General features: G+C 39.3%; 1 pseudogene; it reads left to right on the top strand.

Moving 5' to 3' along the window:
* Positions 1–7,711: 7,711 nt before the first annotated feature.
* On the top strand, positions 7,712–8,570 carry LOC125343686 (annotated as a pseudogene).
* The last annotated feature ends 18,693 nt before the right edge of the window (positions 8,571–27,263 follow it).

Genomic DNA, 27,263 nt, shown 5'->3' with positions numbered 1-27,263 from the left:
TTGAGAGACAACCTTGTGAGTGTGACTAAGTTAAACCATGATCTCAGGTCAATAAATACTTTCAAAATGAAACTGATGATTTCTTGATATGGTAATGGACAGACTGGTCACTTGGGTTATATGATTGTGTACATGTTGTCTGATCTTGAGATTTCACACGAGTGTCAAAGATTTTGTGTGCCTTGCAAGCTGACTATACTTTGATTGCTCTTATTTCATGAATAATTCCAAGAAGATTCATTGTTTGATTAGTCAGGTCATTGAAAATTGGGAGGTTGTTGATTCGAAGCAATATTCAAGAATAATTGAATAGGCAGACATAGGAGCCTTGATAGAGGGAAGAACTTAAGAATATTGAAATACACAAATATACTAACTAAAGTATGGTATATGCAATGGAGGATTCTAGCAAAATAAACATTAGGAATCTGGAACATGTGTAATGAGTGGGGGAGTGAAGTCAAGGGGATGGGTGTAGATGAAAGAGAAGGGTAGGTAAGTGCAGTCAACATATTCATTGTATGTACATGAAAATGGAACCAGGTAGATGGAACACAGAGATAGATGGAGTTGACAGAGATGGAGGAGAAAGATGAAATGGGTGACATTGATTAAGATGCATTGTACTCACAAACTGCTATGTTAAATTGAAAGCCCTTTTTATAACTACTTAAGGACAATATAAAAAGAAGTCTAGAAATTTTTTATATGTGACAATGACATGTAAGTCAGGCAAGAATGTAACGATGCCTGTAAAAGTTAAGAATTTCCAACGTGAAGGCTTTAAGAAAAAACTAGACTGTACCTTAAGAATCTTTTAGTGCTTAAAAAAGAGACATTGTAATGGAGAAGAAACATAGTGAAAGGTAAAAAGGGCTTAATATAAATCGTGGATTTGAGTCTGTAACAATGCAGGGTTTGAAACTAACTCCCAAACAGATCTTTCTGAATTTATAGATTCTCCTTTGTAAAGAGAAAATAACAGCCTAAAAAAAGTCTGCATTGAGCTTCGCTTCTGTTTGATTGACCTAAATTTCTTTTAGCATTGGCTGATTACCAAAGCACAGCATTAGCAAAACGCTTCCCGCTAGTGTATAGACATTTCAGCTGGAAATACAATACTCAAGTAATTAGAATCAATGTTCCTTATACAAATATAAGGGATAGATCTGATGTTTTTCTGTATATAGGGCAGAAATAACACCATGTTCTGGCATAGTTCTATAGGTCTTACCTCATTTCAGTCGGTTCTAGCAATGTCATCATAAAGATACAGAATGTACAAGTCCAAATTCTAAAACCAAATCAGGTATTATACCTAGTTATGTAAACCATATATTGGAGGTAATGCTAGGAGGAAAAACTTAAGGTTTATTGTTAACTGAGGAAATTAATTAAGGTAATCGCATTGTATTAGATAGATTTGTATGCTTGTGTGATTTTTGTCCTGAGGGGAAAGGTGGTAATAGGGGTTAGGAATTGTTAGCAGTAACCAACCAGATGGTAGGAATTCATAAATTTCATCTCATACTCAAAAATACCTTGTCCATCAACTTGAAAGAAGCATGAAGCTGTCTGTTTCTTTCAGTCCTTCCATTTCATTAACCAGGACTCATATGCACAAGACTAAACTTCCCTGTGTTGTTAGTGTGTCCACTTAAAACTTGGGAATGTTATTGCTCACCATTGCCCAGTTATCTCACAGTAAACGATGACATCAATGTCCATTAAATTCTAAGCACAGTTTATGAGAAGACAGATAACATTTGGGGAGAAGGCAAGGCTGTTAGATGAGGAAACAACTTTTAGTTATATAGTACTCTTCTCATCGGCCAGGGGAAGGAATGGACTTGGAGAGGTCCAGTGGCTGCCACATCTCTCTTTAGGCATTTTTTGTGGGTCAGAGGGTGTCACCTCATCTGGGTTGTGGAAGGGCGAGGATCTTAGTCATCTTAATGCCTCTATCCTTCCAGAGCACCAAGAACACAGCAGATGTTTACTGTTTGTTAAATAAGTTATTAAAGGAGTGTCCCTGGTAACCAGACTCCTAGCCAGCTCTCCCTACATTAAGTCTCAACTTTGTAAACATTCTTAACAAATATGTCAATTCAGAACATTCTGTACTGACTGGGAAATGTTTCCCCAAGGCATCTCACTGGAGTAAGATGTTTCAGGTCCTTTGCAGAAGGTCCTGGTATAGGTCTCAGTCAACTCTTTATAAATACGATCAGTTCCTCTGGGTCTCTGGCTCCTGGCTGTGGGTCCCCTGGGGAGTGTCAATCAGTCATTTTGACATCATTAGAAACTGCAGTAGTGTTTCTAGGAGTGCTTTTTGGATGAACTAGTGTTAGCTAATACTGGTTCAACACTAACTATGCACCAGAGAGCTTTCCAACACCCAAGGGAGAGATTCCTCTCATTCTAAGAGTGGTATCCTTACCATGATTCCACACTCTCAGATGAGGAACCAGGCCCAGGGAAGTTTGGCACCTAATCTAGATTTACACAGCAGCTAGGAACTGGGATTTCAATCAGGGGACTATTGTTCCAAAGCCAGTCATACCAATGACTCCCAAGCATTATGTCTCAAGCCCCATTTGTATTGTTAGATATTGAGTATCTCAAAGAATCTCTATTTAGCATTTCATGGGATGAATTTCTTAAAATTTATAATATAAGATGTTAACCTAGGAAAAATTAGAAATATTTACTAGTTAACTTATTTCAATGTGAAAATAAGCTGTTAAATATGACATAAGTTTTGCAAAAAGAAAAAAACAAACAAACTCCAAATTGGATTTTCCTAAAAAATACATAGTAGGCAAAGTGGCAACGTTTTACACTGCTAAAAATCTCTTTTAGGGCTGACTTAGTAAATATGGTTAGGTTCACTTACTTGATGTACATTCCATTTCGCATCCATTTTCAATGTACCCTCAGTTATAACTTGGGCCTTATGCAACTTCCTCTATGAATAGGCCTTGGGTGTGATGTAGGAGATGAAGCAGGCAAGTCTGCCTTCTGGGTGACCTTCATGCTGCACAAGTGACCAGTGCATTCTACTGTAGTCTAAGGCAGCCTATGAGGAGGGTGTGGTTCTAGTTTATGTGCTTATATCTCCCTTTCTTCATGGCTTCCTACCTTTGTACCTTTGCTCTTGTCCTACTCTCTGCCTATCATGCTTTCCTTCTTCAGGTGGCTTCACAAGGGCCAAGGCTAGATTGAACCTCCCCCACACCACTGAGCTGGTTCTCACAGCACCCCAGGACAGCCATCAGCACATTAGAGTCTCCTTACTCAGGCCAAGGGCAGGGATTTAACTTTTACTCTCCTTCACAATTCCAACATTGAAGACAGATTTTCATAACTAAGTGCCAAGGAACATGGTGGTGGAGAAGAAAAACTGTGGCCTGGAAACAGGGCCAGAGCACACAGAAAGGCAAACATCATTTGGAACAGCTTGAGCTTGAGTATGGGCGGCTCCTGAGAACAGAGGAAGTTGGTAAAAGTGGTTAGAAGCACTGTTGGGAGACAAAGGTGAGAAAGCAGTTGAGAAAGGGCACAAAAGTCACCTGTGTTCAAGAAAGATCGCATCTGATCTCACTCCATATGGTATGCAGAACCAATGGATGGTAGATGCCATTTTGGCTGCCTAGCTCAGTGCAGGGAATGGAGAGTCAGGGCCTTTCAAGTGAAATGAAAATGCTTTTCCTGAGCAGTGGCCAAGACACATCACAATCGAGAAGCCGTCTGGTCCTCACTGTTAGTTGGATTTTGTAGGAAGAAGGTCATAAATAGAAGAAAGCTTATAGCTACTCAGCGGGTGAGATAATTACAATTTATCTTCAAAGATGAAGGTCATATCCTTCTTAGAATTAAAAGAGAGTGAGAGAGAGAGCAGCCACATATTCAGCACAAAAGAAGAACAGACAGGAATATCTTGGAGATGAAAATGAATTTTTCTGAAAATGAATTTTTATCAGTGTCCTGATTAAGATTTAATTTTACAACTTTGAAGAGGGTATTTAGCAGATTATTCCTATGGAGTCATTCTATTTCTGGATCCACATTTGCCTATAGATATTTACCACTAAAATCCACTTTTGATACTGAGTTTTGATCCTGAAAGGAATAAAGGCCCAAACCCATGTGGGCCCCTGAAGAAATTATGCCAAATTCTCCAATTACAGAATGGGGACCTTAGTAATTCCTACATCACTACTGTGACTCTGTGATGAGGATTATTGCTGTAGCTTTCCAAATGCAATCACAGCTTGTGAAATTAAGGACATCTGAATATTGTATGTATATCTGTATACCAATAATTAATATTATATTTCTAGGCTAAGGGCCAAGAAACTGTTTTACATAAGTATATACAAACATAGCCACTAATTGAATGTGGTTATGGAGAAACTATAATGTGACAAATCCAATTCAGATATTCTATAAGTAGAAAATACATGCCTAATTTTGATGACACATTTTTTTATGTTGATGCTCTGTTTTGTTTTTTTTATTATTATCAAACTGCATTACAGGGAGGTTACAGTTATATACCTTAGGCATTGGATACATATCTTGTACTGTTTGTTACCTCCTCCCTCATTCCCCTCCTCCCCCTTTCCCTTCCCCCCCCCCCCGTGAATTGTTCAGTTCATTTACACCAAACAGTTTTGCAACTATTGCTTTTGTAGTTGTTTGCCTTTTATTTACCCTGTGTCTCTCAATTTGGCATTCCCTTTCAATTTCCTAGTTCTAATACCAGTATACATGGTTTCCAATATACTCAGATAAGATACAGAGATAGTGTAGGTACAACCACAGGAGGGTGATACAAGAAGATCCTCAATAATTGAAGCTACAGTTACACATGGCACGTTGAAAGTAGTTACAACTGTGATATAACAATCGTTTCCATGACATGGAGTTCATTTCACTTAGCATCATCTTATGTGTTCATAAGGGTATAGCTATTGGGCTCCTGTGATCCTCTGCTGTGACTTGCCTAAATCTGTGCTAATAATTCCCTATAAGGGAGACCATAGAGTCCATGTTTCTTTGGGTCTGGCTCACTTCACTTAGTATAAGTTTTCCCAAGTCCTTCCATTTCCTTACAAATGGGACAATGTCATTCTTTCTGATAGAGGCATAAAATTCCATTGTGTATATGTACCACATTTTCCTGATCCATTCGTCTACTGAGGGGCATCTGGGTTGATTCCAGATTCTAGCTATTACAAATTGTGCTGCGATGAACATTGTTGTGCTGGTGGCATTACTGTGATTTTGTTTGTGGTCTTTTGGATAGATACCCAAAAGTGGGGCTGCTGGCTCATAGGGGAGCTCTATGTTTAGCCTTCTGAGGAATCTCCATACCACTTGCCAGAGTGGCTGAACCAGTTTACATTCCCACCAACAATGAAGTAGGGTTCCCTTCTGGCCACATCCCCTCCAACAATTGTTGTTAGTTTTCTTGATATAGGACATTCTTACTGGGGTGAGATGGAATCTCAATGTTGTTTTGATTTGCATTTCTTTTTTTTTTTTTTTGCTGAAGCCCTCTAATTATTTTTTTTCTTTTTTTATTATAAAACTGATGTACAGAGAGGTTACAGTTTCATACGTTAGGCATTGGATACATTTCTTGTACTGTTTGTTACCTTGTCCCTCATACCCCCCTCCCCCCTCCCCCTTCCCCCCCTGAGGTGTTCAGTTCACTTACACCAAACAGTTTTGCAAGTATTGCTTTTGTTGTTGTTTCTCTTATTTTACCCTTTGTCTCTCAATTTTGGTATTCCCTTTGAATTTCCTAATTCTAATTCCAGTACACACTGTTTCCCATATACTCAGATAAGATTACAGAGATAGTATAGATACAATCACAAGAAGGTGATACACGAACATCATCAATAGTAGAAACTACAGATACACATGGGATGTTGAAAGTTCAGGAAGTTCCGTCCTGTGCCAAGGAGCCCAAGTGTTTCTCCTACTTCTTCCTTTAGTGTTTTCAGGGTGTCTGTTTTGATTTTGAGGTCTTTAATCCATTTGGAATTGATTTGGGTGCAGGGTGATATATAAGGATCTAGTTTTAGTTTGTTGCATGTGTTCAGCCAGTTTTTCTAGCACAATTTGTTAAAGAGGCTATCTTTCTTCCAAACTATTGTTTTAGCCCCTTTATCAAAGATTAAGTAGGCGTAGTTCTGTGGGTTCATTCCCGGGTCTTCAATTCTGTTCCATTGGTCTTCAGGCCTGTTCCGGTGCCAATACCAAGCTGTTTTTATTACTATAGCTTTATAATACAGCTTGAAGTTGGGTATTGTAATTCCTCCAGCACTGTTCTTTCTGCTTAGGATTGTTTTTGCTATTCTAGGTCTTTTATTATTCCATATGAATTTCTGGATTGCTTCCTCTATTTCATCAAAAAATGGTGTTGGGATATTAATGGGTATTGCGTTGAATTTGTAGATAGCCTTTGGCAATATTGCCATTTTGATTATATTAATCCTCCCAATCCAGGAGCATGGGAGGTTTTTCCATTTCCTTAGTTCTGACTTAATTTCGTTTTTCAAGGTTTTAAAGTTCTCCTTAAAGAGGTCTTTCACTTCTTTGGTTAAGGTTATTCCTAGGTATTTTATGTTTTTGGAGGCTATTGCAAAGGGGGTTGCTTTCCTAATATCAGCCTCGGTCTTCGGGTCGTTAGCATACAGAAAGGCCGTTGATTTTTGAGGGTTTATTTTATATCCTGCAACTTTGCCGAAGTTTTGGATCAGCTCCAATAGTTTGGGGGTAGTGTCTATGGGATTCTTTAGGTATAGGATCATGTCATCTGCGAAGAGAGAGAGTTTAACTTCATCTTTACCTACTTGGATCCCCTTTATATTTTCTTCTTGCCTGATTGCTCTGGCTAGGAATTCTAGTACTATGTTGAAGAGCAGGGACGAGAGTGGACATCCCTGCCTTGTTCCCGATTTTAAAGGGAATGGCTTTAGTTTTTCACCATTTAGTGTTATGCTTGCTGTTGGTTTGTCATAAATTGCCTTGATTACATTCAGGAATGTTCCCTGGCTTTTAGCATAAATGGGTGCTAGATTTTATCCAATGCTTTTTCTGCATCGAGTGATATAACCATGTGGTTCTTTACCTTGCTCTGGTTGATGTGGTGGATTACATTAATTGACTTGCGTATATTAAACCAACTTTGCATCCCTGGGATGAATCCAGTTTGATCGTGGTGTATGATTTTTTTGATGACCTGTTTTAGTCTATTGGCCAGAATTTTGTTGAGAATTTTTGCGTCTATGTTCATCAGGGAGATCGGTCTATAGTCCTCTTTCCGTGATGAGTCCCTGCCTGGTTTTGGGATGAGGGTTATACTGGCTTCATAGAATGAGTCTGGAAGTGAACGTTTTCTTTCAATTTCATTGAAGAGTTTGAGAAATATTGGTGTGAGTTCTGTTTTGAAGGCCTTGTAGAATTCTGCAGTGAATCTGTCTGGACCTGGGCTTTTCTAGGATGGGAGATCACTTATTGCCCTTTCTATTTCAATACTGGATATGGGGATGACTCATTTTTTAAAAAGTGTCTAACAAGCTCTATTTTCACATGTTAACAACGTTGGGTATATTGAGTCAAAAAATTTTACCTGCTTCTTGATATGTTATAATGTGCTTATTAGAAAATTACAACTTAGCCCATGGTCTCAGTCATGGCGGGCACTGGACTGGTAGCTGGGGAGGTAGTGGTGGATGTGCTGCCGTACTTCCAAGGCTACAAAGCGCCCGGCATACGGGAGGCGGCCGAGGTGCTGCTGGAGGAGGAGACTCGCAGGTACTGGCCTACCAGGAACTACCTGAGCTACCTTGCAGCCCCTGACTACTCCGCCTTCGAGACCCACATAATGAGAAATGAATTTGAGAGACTGTCTGCTTGACAATCAATTGAATTACTCAGTATGAAACCATATGAACTTCCAGCCCCTTCCTCGGGTCAGAAGAATAACGTCACCGCGTGGCAGGAATGTGTCAGTAATTCCATGGTGCAGTTACCAGGCCGTCCGCATTGAGAACCTGGAGCTCATGTCGCAGCATGGCTGCAATGCCTGGAAAGTGTACAAAGAAAATCTGGTTGATATGATTGAACATGCACAGAAAGAGTTTCAGAAATTAAGGAAACACATCCAGGATTTAAACTGGCCGTGAAAGAACATGCAGCTGACAGCCGGATCTAAGCTGAGAGAAATGGAGTCCAATTGGGTATCTCTGGTCAGTAAGAATTATGAAATTAAACGGACTATTGTGCAACAGGAAAATGAAATCTATCAAATTAAGCAGCAGCATGGAGAGGCAAACAAAGAAAACATCCGGCAAGACTTCTGAAAAGGGCTGGGGTGTGGCCCAGGTGGTAGAGTGCCTGCCTAGCAAGTGTAAGCCCTGAGTTCAAGCCCCAGCACCATCACATTCACACAGATTTGTGAAAAGGCTAACTTGGTAGAAAGGAAGAACCATTGTGCTTTCACACGCTGTCAGAGCCTGCTCTTTTTCTCACCTATGGAAGTGGAGCACAGCGGCTCTCCTGGCAGGGATGGGGACAGTGCTGACAGGACTCCTTAAGGACCCCCTATAATCTGTGTGCCCTTCGGGTGATTGTATTTTTTAGTGAAATAAAGATTTTCAACCTGGGAGAAAAAAAAAGAAAATTTAAAACTTCATGGAATTTCAAATTATATAGGTAGCTTATTCTTTTGGTTTGAATTTTATTTACAATGAAGACCACAATTGTCTGGAGTTGATTTTGGCCTTTTGTGAGTCTCTGTGTGATCCCAACCTGTAGTGTATTTCCTCTCTGATTCTCTAAGAACTGGAGTATGCAGAGAGATGAATCAGAGTACTGTTGCCTTGGATGCTTCCTTTCTTTTAATTCTTCTTAAGTCTTGGATATCTCCTGTGATTCCCAAATTACTAATGCTATCTTGTGCTACCTAAGTGGCCCACCTAGAAAATCTATCCTGAACTCCTTATTTGCTCAGTATTCTTTTCCATTTCCATCTCCTCCAAAACTTCCACAATATAGGAATATCACATCGTTTTTATATGGAATGTGAGCTTTACAAAAGTTTTCTCAAAAAAGGGGGGAGGATATATAATATCAGTGGTAGAATTTAGAATGTGTAAAAAAAAATTTAAATCTATGAATGTGAAATACATGCCCTTGCATTGCCCTGTTGGAGGTAAAATGGAAAGGCTTCCCAATGGGAAAACTGGTCAGGTCGCCCCCTAAAGCAATGCATTTTTAGCAGTTGAGGATGTATTTGGGAGTAATATATTTAAATCAAACACTATAGTTACAAACCCATCATACATATGTAATGTATAAATATATATAATATGATACATCTATATATCTTCACTCTGCTAAAGGAATAGGCAGTCTTACAACCAATATTATGTGGTCTCAAATAGATTTTCTCAGAAACAACACCTAGCTGTATCCATTGAGGCCCTTCTTGTTCTTGTCCCCATAGTCTCATCCCCAATTAAAACTCCTTAAAAATGTGGATGGTATTCACTAGTCCATTTGAGCTGATGTGACAGAACATTTGAGACTGGGTGATTCATAAATAATAAAAAAAAATTCTCACAGTTTTGGCAAGGTGCCAGAAGGTTTGGTATCTTAGTAAGGGCCTCATCTCCACTTCCAAGATGGTGTATCATTCAGAGCACTGTGTCTTTACCTAGCAGATGAGTGGAAGATACAAGAGCAAATTTACTGTTCTATAATGAGCCCACTCCTGGGATAACATTGATCTATTTGTGAGGATGGAGCCTTCATTGTACACTCATCTCTTAATGGTTCCATTCTTAATAGTATTACATGAGAAATTAAATTGCTAAAGGGGACATGCTTTGCAACTACATCAATGCCATTATAACAAGCAAATAATCACTTAGAAAACCATCGATTGAGATGTTTTAGTCATATTCTATTATTGATGACTTTCTCTTTTGAGAAGTAACATATCACTCATTCATTCAATCAGTCTGTCATTCATTTGCTATTTATGTACAAAGCATTTTCTAAAAGTTCTCGAAGCTCTTAAGTACTTTTCCTATGCACACAAGCATGTTTTTCCACTGTTGTTTTTCCTATGCATACTAGCATGTTGTTCCACTGTAGTTCTGTCAAACTGGCTTTTCTACTGGAGGCAAACAATTGTACATGCATATCAGTTCTGCTGCAAACAGACACTAGGTCAGGCTTGTTAGGAATTTTACATGTAGATTCTGGTGGAGAGTTAGGTTTTCAAAAAAGGTCCCTGTAAGCTGGCCACTGGTGACATGTCTGTAATATTAACTAGATTGAGACTAGGAGGATTGAAGTTCAAAACCAGCCTTGGCAAAAAAGTTTATAACACCCTTTCTGAGCCCCTAGTGGTACACAGCTGGCATTTGCTTGCCATACTAATCTGTGTGGATAACTGAGATAGGGAGGATCAAGGTTTTAGGCCAGCCCAGGCAGAAAAGTCCATGAGACTCCATCTCCACCGAGGGCAGTTATACTTGGTGACAAAAACCTGTGATCCCAGCAACAACTCAGGCAGAGACCTGGCTGAGATCTGAGATCCAATAGAAAAAGTAAACAACATTAAATAGAGCTGGAATCCTGACTCAAGTAGTAGAACACCAGCCTAAGAAGCACAGGCTCTGAGTCCAAACCCCAATACTGTCAAACAAAAAGCTCTCTGTAGATTAACCCACAGTTTCTTAAAAAAAAATACCTAAGTTTTAAAGAGTTTTATTAAGCAAATTTCCCAGCAACTGCATTATATTTTAGTGCATTTATGGAAATATGTAGATCTTTATTGGGAATCACCATTAACATGATTAATAGCTTTCACATCATTAAATATCTCATTTCAAGGGCAATTATGCTAGACTATATTTATCAGGATATAATTTCAGGAAAATGTGTCATACATACCAATTTTTTCAGAGGCATCAGCATCACAAAATGGGGAAACAAAAACTAATTCTTCCTTCTTTTGCACATTATTTGAAGATCATGCCATGACAATGTTTATTCATTGATTAACTTATGTCTTGTGTTATGTGAGAATAAAAGTATCCAACTTCTCTATGACTTTCTTGATCTTGTTCCTTCTTAGTAGATGCCCATGTATTGCTGATGAGTTTGGCCAATATGGTGATTGATAACTGGATGAGTCACTTCTCTAAAATTATGATTATGGTGGACACATCCTAAGATGACCATCAGTGAGACACAGATTTGTATAATTCTCTTCTCCTGAGTGCCAAGAGAACTTGTAACTTATTTTCAGCCAATAAAACTGGCAAAATTAAGTCTCCAATCTTATGTAACTGGAATGATAGCCCTCTCTCCCTTGTTGTCTTGAGGAAATGGGTTGCCATGGTTTGAGAGGATCATGAGATGGCTGTGTGACGCAAAATTGTGGGAGATCTCTAGAAGGTAAGGATACCTCCTAGCTAGCCACTGGGAAGAAAACAAGGACCCTATACCTACAGCTTAAAGAAGCTGTATTCTGTAAACTGTCCTCTGAGCTCCAAACTCCAAGAGTCTGCAGCCCTATTGCCATCTTTATTTCAGCCTTCTGAGATCAGAGCAGAGAAATCACCCACACTATGCCTGATCTCCTGACCCAGAGAAACTGTGAGATAATAAATGGGTGTTATTTTGAGTCACTAAATTTATGACAGTTTGTTATGCAATATTAAAAAAATCATAGAATGAGTTTCCATTCATTTCCATAATATGATATATATATAAACGTATCTTTAAACCAGTTATTCTCAAGCTCTTGCTGTGGAGAATCAATTTTTAAGCTCCAAACTAACATGAAAAAAGTTTTTCATAAAAGGAAATAGAAATGAATTATCTTTAAAACGTTACACAAAATAGAACCCCATGAAATGAAATAAAAATGACTTATTCCAAAAATTCAGCAAAGGCATATAAAATGCAAATAGAAGTTTTAGTATTAGATTCGACAGACATTCAGTTATTTGGTCAAATTAATGTAAAAGTTTCAAAGCATTCCATCTCAATTTACATGTCTCATTGAAGGTGAGTAATAAACAGTCCACTCATAACCACCTATCTCTGGATCAATTATTTGAAGGATAACATATCAACCTGGAGATTTATTATGTCTTGGATACTGCCTATAACCATTCCTACTGATCGCATCCTGTTAATATTCCTCAAAATGCCGTGAACTTTATAAATTTGCCTAACTGGTAACACAACATTTTACAAAGCATTACAAAGCTTTACAAAGTTTACAATGCTATGACCCTAACCTAGAATCTCAAATGCATGGTATGATACTGGAGAATTCCTTTATCTATCATAATTATTGAGATAATATAATGCCTAACTTATAAATATGAAATGGAACTTATTTCATAGTGGTTGAAATTCCTATTTGTGCAGTTTTCTCTCAAAATAATACCAATCATTTGTGCTAAATATTAACTATCGAGAAGAGATGTGGTGACGTCCAGAAGGAAATGAACCTGCCTTCATTGATCTCTTGTCACAGTTCTTACTGGCAGAATGAAGGATGCAGAAGAGAAGAAAGCAGGTGTATGTTGGTACTTTATGCTCCATTTACTTTGGGTTACAGCTTTCACTTCCTTCCTTTCACTTCCTTCAGTCTGTCACAGTTTTAAGGCTATGAGGATCACTAGAGCGATTTTCCCAACTACTGATGGATGCACTGGCCCCAGCCTAGGAGATCCTTACTTTACTGAGATGGAAGAAGCTTTGGAATCAGAAATGTTTCTAAGGCTTCTGGCAAGATTATAATGCATTCCAGGCTACAGAGCCAGAGTTTTAAATAAGATAAGTATGGAATAAGGTACAGCCGAATTATTTCTGCTCCTCTCTCCAAACTTTATTAGCAGACATGAATTGTTCACGGGGAATTCGATAGTAACATGTGCACATATGTGCACAGTCTATCCTGATCAATCATACCCCCTTTATTACTCTCCCTTATCTTCTGCCCCATTTCCCAAGACAGTTTCAACAGGTTTCATTGTTCTATACTTTTTCAAGCATGCAAATAAACTACTTCAACCACATTCATCCTCATTCGCCCTCCTCATTAGCTCACCCCTCTTCCCCTCTGGTACCACCTTCCTGCACTTCCCTGCCATTCATTTACTTCTGCTCCACTCTTAATGTCCTCTTCTTATGGGCTCTGTGGAAGCTACATGGAAGCGGCTTCTGAACACGTTCCTCACGTATGAAAATTCTCAAGTAGAACTAAGGGAACTCCAGTAGCCCATGTTATAAGCTCAGGAAAACTTCCACCAACGACTTGAAGTTTAGAGCCCCATTCACGCGGATTCTTATTGCAAAAATTGTATCCAACTGATTTTGGCTTGTTATACTTGCATAATTTTTGGTCCCCCTGCAGAAATGTAGAATCAACATCTACAATTAACTAGGCCCCTCCACCCCCATCCATCTGGAAAAACATTTTTAGATACCTGTCAATCCATTGCCAAGACTATGTGGATGGTAGTTCTAACATTAAGCACAGGGAGCTTGAAGCTGGGAGAAAGGCAAATGTAAGATGCTCATAATGGGCACACAGTCTAGCCAGCAGTTTGGGGTCGGGGAGCAACAGAGATTCCGTTGAGTTGCCATAAAAACTGACAATTGCAGACAGCGTTGACCAAACTGGTAGGAGAAGTAGGTAAGAAACATTCTTCCAGTCACAGCACCTAACTGGGGCTAAAGCTGAGAGGCAATGGAAAGCTGAATTCTTTTATGTTAACGGAGTCAATGCATAAACTTCTCAGAGCCACATTTCACTCAGTAAGTGTAGGGGTAGTGTAGGTGGCTCTGATTATGGAATGGTGCAGTCAATTGTATTTTTTCGTCTTTTCAACCTAGAGTTAGAATAAGAATCTTTTCTTCCAAATTGGAAAGATTGGGGAGGGATATTCCTGGAGTAAGTTTTGATTTATTTCCAGTTCCTCCAAGAATCATGTTTTCCCCAGCAGTTACATAGATGGGCGGGAAGTCTGATTTTTCAAACTCCTCAGGAGCCTCTGGCCTCAAGCCTCACCCTTCCCCTCTGTGCCTTTCCTCTCCTGCACAGCTAAGCGAGTACTGCAGCTGAGGGCTGCTGTGCTTTAGGGTGTGATTGCTTCTTAGAAACTGGCTGATTTGAATCCAACTGTTGCTGTAGAAAGATTCTGGGAGCCTCTCCTTTTCTCTCCTTTCCCTTCCTCTCTCAGTTTCCTGCTGCCAACTTGGCCTAGGAATTAAAGACAATCTTCCTTTTCTGGAGCTCATGGAGAGGCACTGCTAGGGAAGTTAATCACACAGATTTTTTTTCCTGCTCCAACCTCAGATTTCTTTGGAATAAACACAGGGGATAGCTCTGCAGGAGGTATCCTGCTGAAAAGATGAAGCTTCTAGTTCAGGCCTCTGAATTTAGCGTTCAGTAGGGCCTCCTTTGCCTTTCCAACTAGAGCAAGAATATGCAGAGTGGAGATGATGGTGTCACCTAGAATAACTAAGTTTCCTTATCTGAATGATGACACCTTGGTTGAAGTGCTGGGGAACTGGAAGCTTCTTTCAAACTTGATGCATGGGAATTACTTTCTCGGGGTACCAAAGTGCTTGCATCTCAGCAGTCACATTTTGTTTTCTTAGCTGCCTTGTGGTAGAGGGGAAAAGTATAATTGCTGTTTATTCTTACCACCTAGCATTGCCCTTGAGCTATTTTCTGAGTGGAAGAGGGAAAATGAGGCCAAATGATAAAAGTCTCCATTCTGTCAGTAAAGGGTCTCTGCTCTCATTGCACTTAGTCTGTCTATATTTTTAAACAAAAAGAATTTCCCCTTTCAATTAAATTTAATGGAAAATTTTCATTCTTAATTGTTATTGTTCCACATGTTTAGAAATCCTTAAGAAAATTTGGTGAAATAGTCTGGGGCATTTCTAGATGATTATTTTAAGTAGTTGCACAATCTATCATATTTTTAGATAATAAGGACATATATTTAACAATTGATTGACCTTTAATTACCCAGTGAAGAAGGAAACCAGAATTTTCAAAGATGACTCTGGTCATAGCAGATGATATTTTAAGGAGCCAAACCAGTGGTCGCACATGGCAGAGTCATAGTTCTAATGTATCTGGTAGGAGAAGCATTTATTGATTCAATTACTTATCTTTGCCATTTTTTAAAGCTTGTCATTGGGCTTGAACTCAGGGCCTGGGACCTATCCCTGAGCCTCTTTGTGCTCTAGGTTAGTGCTTTACCACTCGAGCCACAGAATCACTGTTGACTTTTTTGAGCAGTTTGTTGGAGAAAAGAGTCTCACAAGGACATTTCTTCCCAGGCTGGCTTGAACCACAATCCTCAGATCTCAGCCTCCTGAGTAGCTAGGATGACAGGTGTGAGCCAGCATTGCCTGGCTATCTTTGCCATTTTAAAATACATTTACCTAATAAAATAACACAGAAGTAAATACTGTATAAAGTAGAGATTAGATCAACTCTTATTGCTACTTAAAAACTTGCAATGACAATAGTAACTCTGTTCATAATAGCCAACTGGTGGGAACCCTAATGACCATTAACTAGTGAATGGATAAATCAATTGTGGTATGTCCATGCAGATGGAAAGTTCTTCAGCCATAAAAAAGAATGAAGTACCAATCTATATTATAGTGTGGAGAAACTTCCAACACAGTGTATAAATTATAAAAGCTGGTCACAACTGTTCCCATATTGTGTGAGTGCATTTTTTGAATATTTATTTATTGTCAAAGTGATGTACAGAGGGGTTACAGTTTCATATGTAAGGCACTAGGTACATTTCTTGTACAATTTGTTACCTCCACGTGATTGCATTTTTATGAAATGTCCTGAATAGGCAAATTAGTACAGACAGAAAGAAGATGGTTGGTTATCAGCTGCAGGGAGTGGGGGAGAAGAGGAAGATGGAAAGAGAATGATAGCTAATTAGGTACAAGGGCTTGCCTTTGAAGACATGAAAATGTTGCTAAATCTAAATAGAGATGTAATTGTGCAATATTGTGAATTCACTAAATGCCACTGTGTTGCTCACTTTAAAATGTTTACTTTTAAGCTACATGAATTTTATCTTGATTTTAAAATACTTGAATTAAAACTTGTAATGGCTCCCCATTTTCCTGAGAACAAAACGCAAATCCTTACAAGGGTGGACGAAATCCTGTAAGATGTGCCACTCTTAGCTACTGGCCTTGTCCCTTCCCACTCCTCCACTGTCTCTCTGGGTAAAATAGCCTCCATGGCATTCCTCTCACATGCCAGTCATGCTCTCACTCACCCCCACTCTCCTTTGCACTGATTTTTCCTTCTGCTGGAAGATACATTTCCTCAGTATGCATGTGGGACTTCCTGGCCTCCTAAGTCATTGGTCTAATGTCACTTCCTAAGAAAGCTTGTCCTCACCACTCTATTTGCAATCAAATTATCCCCATATCCATGTATCATTTCTTTTGCTCTCCTTCTTCTTCTTCTTCTTCTTCTTCTTCTTCTTCTTCTTCTTCTTCTTCTTCTTCTTCTTCTTCTTCTTCTTCTTCCTCCTCCTCTTCCTCCTCCCTCTCCCCCTCCTCCCCCTCCCCTCCCTCTCCCCTCCCCCTCCCCTCCCCCTCTTCCTCCTCCCCCTTGTCCTCCTCCTTCTTCTTCCTGGTACTAGGGCTTGAACTGTGCTCTTGCTCAACGTTTTCACTCAAGGCTGATAGCCTACCACTTGAGCCACCACTCCACTTCTGTGTTTTTGCTGGCTAATTCGACTTTAGAATTTCACAGATTTTTCGGTTAGACTGTCTTCGAACCCAGATCCTCAGATCTTAGCTTCCTGAGAATTATAGGAACGAGCCACCAACACCCAGCAACTTATTTCCTTCTAACAGACTACAGACTTTTACTTTTAAAAACTTCTTTCTCCTATTTTTCCTCAATCATAAGTTCCATAAAGAAAGGATTGTCATATGTTTCTGCATTCTGGGCTCACTTTTCCTTTTTTAATGCTACAAAATCAAATATGAACAACTACATATTCAAGCAGATTCAATTAAGTGAAGACTCAAATTTAATAGAAAAGCAACTTTATGGCTTTTAATTCTCTAGTAATGTTTATATTTCATGGAGGCATAAAATCATTTAGGCCAACGTCAAAACTAGTCTCCTTTATCACAATTTTCTTGAGCTTTGACCTTGAAGGAAGTTATCTTGGTTGAACGTTATTAAACATGGCAAGTATAGACATGTTAAATTTTTTTCTACTGGGAGAAAGTACCTTAAAAGAAACAAATAGTGCTATCTGCTTTTATCCAGGACCTATTTGAATTGTTACTGCTTTATTGAGGGTGGATCAGGGAACGATATAAAACTCTGCTTTGGAAGTTGCATTTACTTATTACATTTTTGCAAGATCTTGATAATGTGGGAGGTCCAAAGAACTTGGATTTAAAGTGAGACAACCAGAGCTATCGAATTGGAGCAAATGTCTATAAAGGAAAAAAAAAGGAACAGAAAAATGAAAAGACAAAAATTTAGAAATAGATCCTTGCCTGAAATATTTTTATGCACGAACAGGAAGTTGCTTTCAGAAAGTCAGGCCACAGACTCTTACATATGGATCTTGCACAAGGGGCTTATATTTGAAATCAGCATCATGAGCTGCAAGTGATTATATTTTGCTGATGGGGTATCTACTCATTTGGATCTATACTGTGACTAGAAATTCTGCTCTCAGATACAAAAGCAAAGAATGCAAAGAATGCAAAATGTGGTAGTAGCTCTTCCTTCAATAAAACATAAAAGCTGAAAATATACCTCTGGGTATCCTAAGCATCAGGAAATTGAACATCAACATAGCAGGATGGATCAGGTGTCTAAGCCTGAATGTCTAACTCTGAGAGGATAGCTCTTGAGTGCATAGTTTGAGCTTTCAACAAGGAAACTCTCTTGTCACTTACCATCCTCTTACTTTGCTTAGGGAAATACTTCCTAAATTCACATTCCATTGTTTTGGCATCAGCGTCGACATCGCACTCATGTGGATTCCATTTGAGGGACAAAAAAAGCTCATGAAATCCGAGAGAAGGTGGTTTTTATGATTGCTACAGTTGTTTCCATGAATGTGAAATGAGCATGACCCACTATTGGTGACTGTTAGACTCAATGCCCTGTTCCTTACCACAGAGGAGGCTTCTGTGTTTCAGGGTCAAAATTGGCCAACTTCAGGAACCAATAAAGACACTGTAATTACAAATCCACATGCATACTGCATTTTTTAATAGCAGGGTTTGCCTGCTAATGGTTAAATAAAAATTGTGTTTGTTAATTTGGTGCATAGCAAGTCAATATGAGTGCTTTCCTGGATTAACTTAAAACTCCTCAAATGATAACATGCACAGGGAGGGAATGCTGAATGGAGGATTGATTTCTGGAGGAGAAAGGCATCATCATTTAGGATTTTTGTGGGCGTGCCGGTCCTGGGACTTGAGCCCAGGGCTTGGGCACTGTTCCTATGCTTTTTCATTTAAAGCTATCTCTACCACTTGAGCCACAGCTCCACTTCTGGCTTTCTTTTGGTGGTTAATTGGAGATAAGAGTCTTGAACTTCCCTGCTTGGGCTGGCTTTGAACCATAACACTCATGTCTCAGCCTCGTGAGTATCTAAGGTCATTTAGGATTTTTCATATGTGCTTGGAACATAGATTAAGCAAAAGATACCTGGGGAAGCCCATTCCTCTGAGAGCTCTGATGGTATAGTATGAAATCTGTCTAGGAGACTCCAAATAATTCCAAGATTCGCAGATAGGGGTTGGGAAGGGCGAATTGGCAAGGAGAATATCAGGCAATATCTGGAGACATTATGTTGTCACCACTGGAGGAGAGCTGGAGTTATACTTGAGTGTGTAGAGGCTAGGGGCATGCTAATCCTGTGACAATGCACAGAATAGGCTCCTACAATGCAGAAGTATCAGATCCCATATGTCACCAGTGTCAACATTGAACAATCTTCATCATGCCACAGGTTATGGCTATAAATCCATCTAGAAACTTCCTCTCATTGGTGGAATTAACAGCAGCAATAGTCAGATAAAAACAACAACAAAAAACCCAATACTGTAATATTTCTTCTTTCCTCTTGTGTACCCCACAGAAAATCATTTAATAAATGTAAATATGACCTTTTAAAATAAATGACTCTGCAAGCAGTCTCCTTAAGTATGTTTTGCTGTAGTCTCTACTATTCTCTAGAGGCTTTTATTTTGCCAGTAAAAGGATTGAAACCACAGCAATAATAAAAATTTATAGTTGCATTATTATCTCTTGGCTAAACTTGTTGAAAGGACAGGTGAGAAAAATACAAAAATCTTTTTTAAAAACTAGGTTATTTGCTGTTACACAGTTTAAGGAAAAATGCAAGAATGTATGCTGAAACTGTTTTTATCTTAAAGATAACAAAGCAATATGTGACTTAGATCAAGATTCAAGCCCAACAAAGTACTGTAGTTCAGTAGTCCTCAACTTGTGACTCTTTTTACTTGTTGGTTAGGAAAGGAAAAAGGAAAAGGAAAGGAAAGGAAAAAGCTTAGGTCACATTAGGTTACATTTCCTAGTAGGAAATGTAATGATTATTACTGAAATATGAAGCCATGGTCCTTTAAGAATGTTAGCATAGAAACTCCTGGTCAACTTAGAAAGTTTTGTGGAAAAGCCCTAAAGCTGTAATTGTGAGATTTGGGAGATCAAGGAAATTGGTGTCACTATTTATCTAGGTGACATTGGTCTTCAGTTCCTTCATCTATAAAACAAAAGTGCTTATTTATGACCTCCAAGGTTGCTTTCAGCTAAGAAACAATAGTACAAAAATAGTTAAGTACACGCTGACCTCCAGATTTTCACCAAGCCACCAAATGTCTCTGGTGATTTGTACCAATTTAGAGTAATATCACATGAACTGTGAATTTGCTCTCTGTAACCCAGTGTAGCATAGAATATTTGTTAGAATCTGCTGTAGGAGGATTTCACATAATTAATGCCTTCTTTCATTCAGTAAAATAAATGAAGCCAGGATATTTGTAATGAAGAATTAATAATTTCTGTAGCTTCCAAATCTATTTATTATCTAATGGGAAAGATTGGACATACAATTCTACATATAATTATAAGCCCTTTTGGTGTCACTTTGGACTTGCAGCTCCTTCTTGCTTGCTTGATGATAGTGCTTCTATTTAAATATCAGTTTGAATGCTAATGCTAATTAACTTGGAATTTCCCGAACAGATCTATATACAAAAGAGATTGCCTGACAGTACTATGTGTTATATATCTGTGTCATATACTCTTTCTGAAATGCCTTTGAAAAGCCTCTGAAAACACAGAGGAAGAGCCCAGCTGTAGGGGGCAAGCAGCATGACTACCTGTTTTTTCCTCTACAGGAAGTCCTTTGCCGGAAGCCATGCCACAGAGCATGTAGGCTGCTTGCAAGACAGGATGTACCCCCACTATCTCCTGCAGAACTCTGGAGGAGATGGGATCTGTTTATCTACAGTTTTATCCCCTTCCTCGTTTGCCCTGCCTATACCTCCCACCTAGGGTATTGGTTATTCTTTGTGGGTTTGAATTTGGATGAGACATAAAAGCAAATGACAACAAATCCCAAACTTATTTTATTTAGTATTTCTTGGTTTATTTTAATCTCAGCAACAGTTTAGAGAAAAAGTGGTTAATATGATGACAAAAGCTATCAGGTTGAAAAATCATTAGTGAGTTTTAAGAAATGCCAGAATCATTGCTATACCTAGACCATTGAATATTGGCTGTATAAATCAAGTTTAAAAACTAGGTGGTGTCCATTTTGATGTATACTTTGAGTTATTTTTTTTTAATCTGTGTGACTTTAAGTGTGAAGAATGGAGAAAATGAAAGAAGATAAGAGAAGCTATCTTCCATTTAAGACCTTGTGACATGACTTTATTTTATTTGTCTTAAGTTGAAAAACAACAACCAAAAAACTCAATGGGGAAGTATGTAAATTTTTTCTCCTATCTATGGTAACCTTATGTAAAATACATTATCTTAAAAGTCTTGAAATGTGTTTACAGTTGTAATTAGTGGTACAAAAGACTTTTCTGTTAATTTGCTTTATTTGTTCATAATGGAAGTATAACCCTCTTGCAAAGTTTGTGAGCATGGATTAAATTATGGGCTTCATCTGCCTTGAAAAGGAAAAGCTTGACCCCAAGACCCTTTGGAGCTCAACATGTGGTTCTTAGGAGTCTAATCATCTTCAACATCACTTTAGGGCCTTTTCAAAAGGCTCTCCATTAATGCTTCTCCATGGTGATAAATAATATCAATTGGGATTGAGAGAAGATTAATAACAGGATACAGATAAAAGGGCTTCCCTTTCAGCTTCATTTCCCAAAAGAGATCACTCAGTTACATTAGTGGACAAGGTCTTTCCTTCTCTAAGTGGTCTTTTAGTTGCCAAAAGATTAGTAATTAAGAGGATTCTGACAGAGCAACTGAGGAAAGGCTTTACACTCAAGCCTTTCCTCAACTGGGTTTAGCTTGTCATTCTTTGTAGGGTACCATCAGAAGATATTACAGTAAGAAAATAAATACAGTATGAAAAGTCATATGACTTTTGTCAAGGAGTAAAACGAGCTGCAGCTAATGAATACTAGAGCTGGAGAGAAGCCATGAAATGTCTTGTGTGAACACTCCCAGCTGCAAATCTACCTGATTATTGCACCGAAACCACTGCTATATATCACATGCTTGCAAGAATCCCCAGAAGTTTCCTGTTTCATGTGACCCATGAGAAGAATTACAAAGTACAAGTACCATCGTCTTTCTGCTCATTCCAAGCCAGAGAAAGAAGAAGAACTTAGGCTTCCTATTTTAAGGTACTTCTGAGCACTGCAGTCTGTAAATATGTCCATTACTACGCAGATACCAACAATGGAGATGAGTCTGTGTAGACTGTAAGGTCCACAACTGAGAGGGCTCCATGCAGATGTTGCCCCCCCCCAACACCTGCTTAAGTCTGTGCCCAGTACCTGAGTTACCTAAGTAATTTGCACACCTGGAGGCAGCTACCCACTCCTTCTCTGAGGTCACATCCAATCCACCTGGCCATATCTCCCACCTTTTCCTATATAATCTGGCTCAACATGGTCCCTGTTCTTTCCTTTTCTCTCTTACTTTCTCTTGCTCTCTTTGTCTCTTCTTCCTTCCCCTCTGTCTCCCCACACCTCCATCTTATGTGGGCTGGCAGTTTATTCTCCCCCAGTAAACTCTTCTCTGTCTACACCATGTGATGGGTTTCCTTTCTGGTGAACCTTACATAGATCTGGTTTAGCTGTTGTACTCGGGCCTTGGGGAAAAACAGAAAATTCCATGGACTGAAATCAATGTGTTTTAGCAAAGGGACTGACAAGGAGGCATGTTCTAAGACAGAAGGTATGGCTGACCAACCACAAGAAGGTTCTCCAAAATAAAGAGACAGGATTGGCAGGGGTGGTTGGATTATGAGACCAGATGGTTTGCTGCCTCTCCTACTGAGTCTAGAACCAACCAATGAATAATGAGAAAACACAAAGGAGAACATGGTCTCATGTAAAATTCCTATCAGATCCCAAATTACTTCAGTGTATCTCCTAAGGAATGGCTGAGGTGTCTTTCCTTATAAACTGTAATAGACACTCAAGCATCTGGTTGCCCAGTGGTCATCGGTGTCAAAGTGCTGATCATGAAATGAACAGTTTCCTGAAGATAGAAGAGAACTGTGGTCATGACCACAACTCCCAAAATAGGCTCTGTCTGGGGCTTTGGGGGCCCTTTCTTGCACTCTGAACAGCTTTCCTATGTAGGCACTCTGACTTCTGTGTGATGGCTGAAGGCTTTCTTCCCCTGTGTTAACTTAAGAAAACAGAGACTGTCTCTGCCAGACACCACAACCATCCACTTCCCCTTCTCTGCTTTGGCAGCTGGAGATTTCTGCATTGTCTTAATCTGTTAGGAGAATGGTTGCCACACAGGGTTGATCGCAACCCTCAGTTGGAATGGAAAGCAGCCACCTCCTTCTCAACCTGCCTTGGCAAGCTTTATATGCACTATATCTGAGTGTGAACATAATAACATTTTGTATTACTTCTTACATGGAAGCACAATGGCCTTTTATGGGTAAAAGAATGGAAAAATTTCAGAAATGACATTCTCACTTCCAGCTCATCATTTGGACTACATTGGCATGTTGTCATCCCCATTTCATGATAGTCATTAATTAGAATAATGAAACAAGTTTAATTGGTTTAAGGAAGAGAGGAGGAAAAACGAAGGGCTATAGAGGGAGTGAATTTGACCAAAGTATATTAGATACATGTATGGAAATATGACCATGAAAACTCTTTATACAATAAATATATACTAATAAAATTATTTTAGAAATAAGGTCATTTTTGAATCTATACCCTATCTTTGTTTAATTCTACACCCTGTCTCTACTCATGTTATGCAAAATTTTGCTCATATTCCCCTACCACATAGCTAAAAATGGTTATATTTATTATGATAACATTATATGTATATGTGTATTATAGTTATGTTGAGACATAATTAAAAGTTACATACTCTTTCTCCATGACAAACAATATTCCAGTCATTGTCTACTTTCAACTATTTCTCAGTATCAGCCAAGCACATGATCTTGAATGAAAATTTTCAAAGTTAAAAATCTGTCTAACATCTAAGATGGCTGCATCAATTTATAGTCACATAAAGTTTTCTTTATTTTTGTTATCAAATGACCCTAGGAACTACAGGCTGATAGTGACCAAGTGGTTGCACTGAGTGAGAAAATCTCACTTAATATCAGTTCTATATCTGACATTTAAAGATACAAGAGAAAAAATGACCAAGTGTACAGTGGAGGGTGCTTCCCAGGGTTTTTCTGAAAAAAAAAACAAAAAACCAAATAATCATTTTGGCAAAGCCTGTGACCTTTAAAAATAGACCAGTGCATAATGTGTCTAACTTAGGTTCAAAAAAGGCATAAACTTCATCCAAAATTTTCCTATGGCCCCCAAACCCACACTTCTCGATTTAAGTCAAGGTTTATGACATGTTGTCCCAATAGGGTTTGAGGTTTCCATAAGGGGAAGGAACACACGCACATGTGCTTCATTCTTGCAAAAAAAGAAAGCTTGCAAGTTGAACTTGGAGGTCCTTTGCTGTACCCTGTGCACTACACAAGGAGAAGTTAACCAAACTTGGTTCTCTTCTGCTTCTGACCAGTACAGACTTGGTCTTTGTCTGTTTTTTCCACTGGGGATAATAGCCGTTGGTTTCCCAAGGGATAGTTGGGCCTGAATTCCTGTTTATCAAAGGCTTGGGAGGGAGGGCCTCCTCCAAGGGCGTGTGCAAACAATTGATAGGGACGTGCAGCCTGGGCTTGGCTCTCCCACCTCTCTAGATAGCTATCTAATGAGGCCTTGGGTTGCTCTTGAAATGAGGCTGGGGTTAATAGTTGTCATCCTTACAGAGCTCCTGGGCTGCTTGTGCAAGACTCACGATCTCATCACAAGAGCAAAAAGGATGGCTGTCTTGCTGATAACAAAGGATTACACAAGGCCCAAAACAAACACCAACATTTTAAAACACTTGGTAGAAATTTAAGCTGCAAAGCATTTTATCATCCTAGGCCATCACCTAGAGGGGCCAGCGGAAGCTACACGGGACACATCCCTTTACAAGCATGGGGCTTTCAATGGGGCTTTTAAAAGCCGCTGGACTGGAGTTTGCTTTTTCATAGTGTGTCGGCTGGTCAGTTTACAGCAGTACAAACTGGCAGCTTAGCAAGAAAGAAATTAAAATTCAAATACTAGGTTTGAAAGCTCTAAGACTCAAATGTCACCAACACCAGGGTGCGGCTTCTCCTTTAATTATGTTTTGTCAAATGAGAGTTGAAAATGTCAGTGTAGACTGCAGGCTAGGCTGCTCCAAGCACCCACATGTAGTGGGCTCAAGCCCAGTTTAAATGATGAAGAACAAGTTTGAAAAACCCTTCAGTTGATTTCAAGACTTCCTGGGACAGCAGCGTTTAAACCACAATGTTCATTTGGGGCAGAGTTACAAGCCAATCATTGTTGAGGCTTCACAGCATGCTCTGCTTATATTTGGCTATAATATCACTTCATTCAACCTGACTTAAGATAAATGCTCTTAGAAAGCTAGGATTTGGGAAATGTTTTTATCTGTAGTATAAAAGAAGTCTTTATGCATGGGGATATGCATATCCTTTCAGGTTGCCTGTGAACTTACAGTATGACTTCAAAGCAAAGGAAGGAGCCAGTGTTGAAAAAATATTCTTTTTAAGCTTTCATTGTAGTTTCTGGCTTTATACTCTTCACATGGAAATATACAGAAAACAGAAACTACTTTTTTCCATAGGTAAAAATAACCAGACATAGCTTTATGAAATTATGGAGATTTTGAAAAACATAGAATGCCACATGCATCACTGTATTTTGTCTCTATTGTTTTTCAGAGATTCCAGGAAATAAACCCATCCTTTAAAGTTTCTTCTTAAGCATTGCTTACAGAGCATAATCAGGTCTTGGAGAGAAAAACACATAACTACAATAAACATTCGATTCTTAAGTTAATACTTATGGACCACTTGAAACATATCATTCATTTCATTTTTTCGATGATCTCAGGAAGAAAATCCTAGTCTTATCCACAGTTATGAGGCAGAGAGATTACATAATTTTCCCATGGCACCCTAACCTGTAGGCACTGGAGCTAAGAACCTACCAGTGGGCAGTCAGTGTCAAATTTCTCCCTCTTAAGCATGTCACTCTCCTCTACTAGGACATTTCTTGCCAAGAACAGCATCCTTAAATAGAGCAGAACACTCCCAGGAGTCCTAATGCTAAAGGTACCAACTTCTACCAATTCTCAGGATCCTAGGAAAAGAAAGTTGAGAGTTTGTCAGAGACCTGAGTCTAGGAAAGTTCCCCATGGCCCTTAGGAGACCTCATCAGGTTAGACAAGAGCCAGAGGAAACACCAGTAGGGTTACTCAGCCAGTGCTCAAGTTATTTCCAGCTTTAGGAAATACAGGTGTAGAGGCCAATCCTGTGGGATTGATGACAAAGAGCTGGGCGTAGACTTGGCAGCATGGCCTTTTTATGTTCCCCAAATGGAGGATATCCTCAGAAGGGGATTGTCAGGCATTTCAACCTTCTCATGATTGTAGATGAGCTCCACTCTATTTGGTAGATCTGTGAGGCTCTTCTGGGGACTTATCCCTCCAGGTGATGTTTGGCAATGTATGAAGATCTTTTTGGTTGTCACCACTCGGATAGAGAGATGAGGGTAGAGGCCAGAGGTGCTGGTAAACAGCCTCTAATACAAATAAACTTGCATTACATTCAAATAAAATGTAACTAAGCTTATAATACATGTTCTTGGAAAGTGTATTTATTCTTTCTACACCAGAAAGAATGGTGTAGCCCTGAATGCCAGTGGTGACTCCCTGAGTGAGGAAGCCTGCCTTCAAGTCTTGGTTTGGTACATCCTACCCACAGCTCTGAGGAAGCTCTGTCTGGGTTGCTTCAAAGAGTCATTGTGCAACCAGGAAGTTAGCAGCTGTACAACTAGGCAGTAAAGGGGAGCAAGCAAGAACAAGGGGGGATGGGGAGGCAAAGCTGGCCTATGCACGTGGGTTTTGATGACTGCATCTTTCTTCCTGACAGAGAGAGGCCAGTGTTTGCTTGTATTTACAGGCATCAGAAGCAAGATGGGGGTTGACCCTGGGTTAATAGACCGAAAAATGCCCCTTAAGATATCAAGTCTTAATGCCTAGGACCTGTGTGTATTTCCTCAGATGAACAAACAGACTTGGGAGATGTGAAGTTTAAAATCTTGAGATGGGAGAAAATAGCCCAAAAGATGTATTGGTTAGCCCTAAATGGATCACCTATATCCTTATAAGAAGGAGGAATATGACAACAGCAGAAACGGGAGTGATGGGGCTATAAGCCAAGGAATGCGGACACCAGAAGCTGGAGAAGGCAATGATCAGATATTTGCTGAGAGCTCCTGGACGTGCATGATCTGTCCACACATTGAATTCGGCTTGGTGATACTTATTTCCAAATTCTGGCCACCAGAACTCT

This window comes from Perognathus longimembris, chromosome 28, assembly GCF_023159225.1.
Source record: "Perognathus longimembris pacificus isolate PPM17 chromosome 28, ASM2315922v1, whole genome shotgun sequence".
NCBI classification, from domain to species: domain Eukaryota; kingdom Metazoa; phylum Chordata; class Mammalia; order Rodentia; family Heteromyidae; genus Perognathus; species Perognathus longimembris.
Note: the sequence above shows the minus strand (reverse complement) of the source record. Positions and strands in the feature narration are given on the sequence as shown.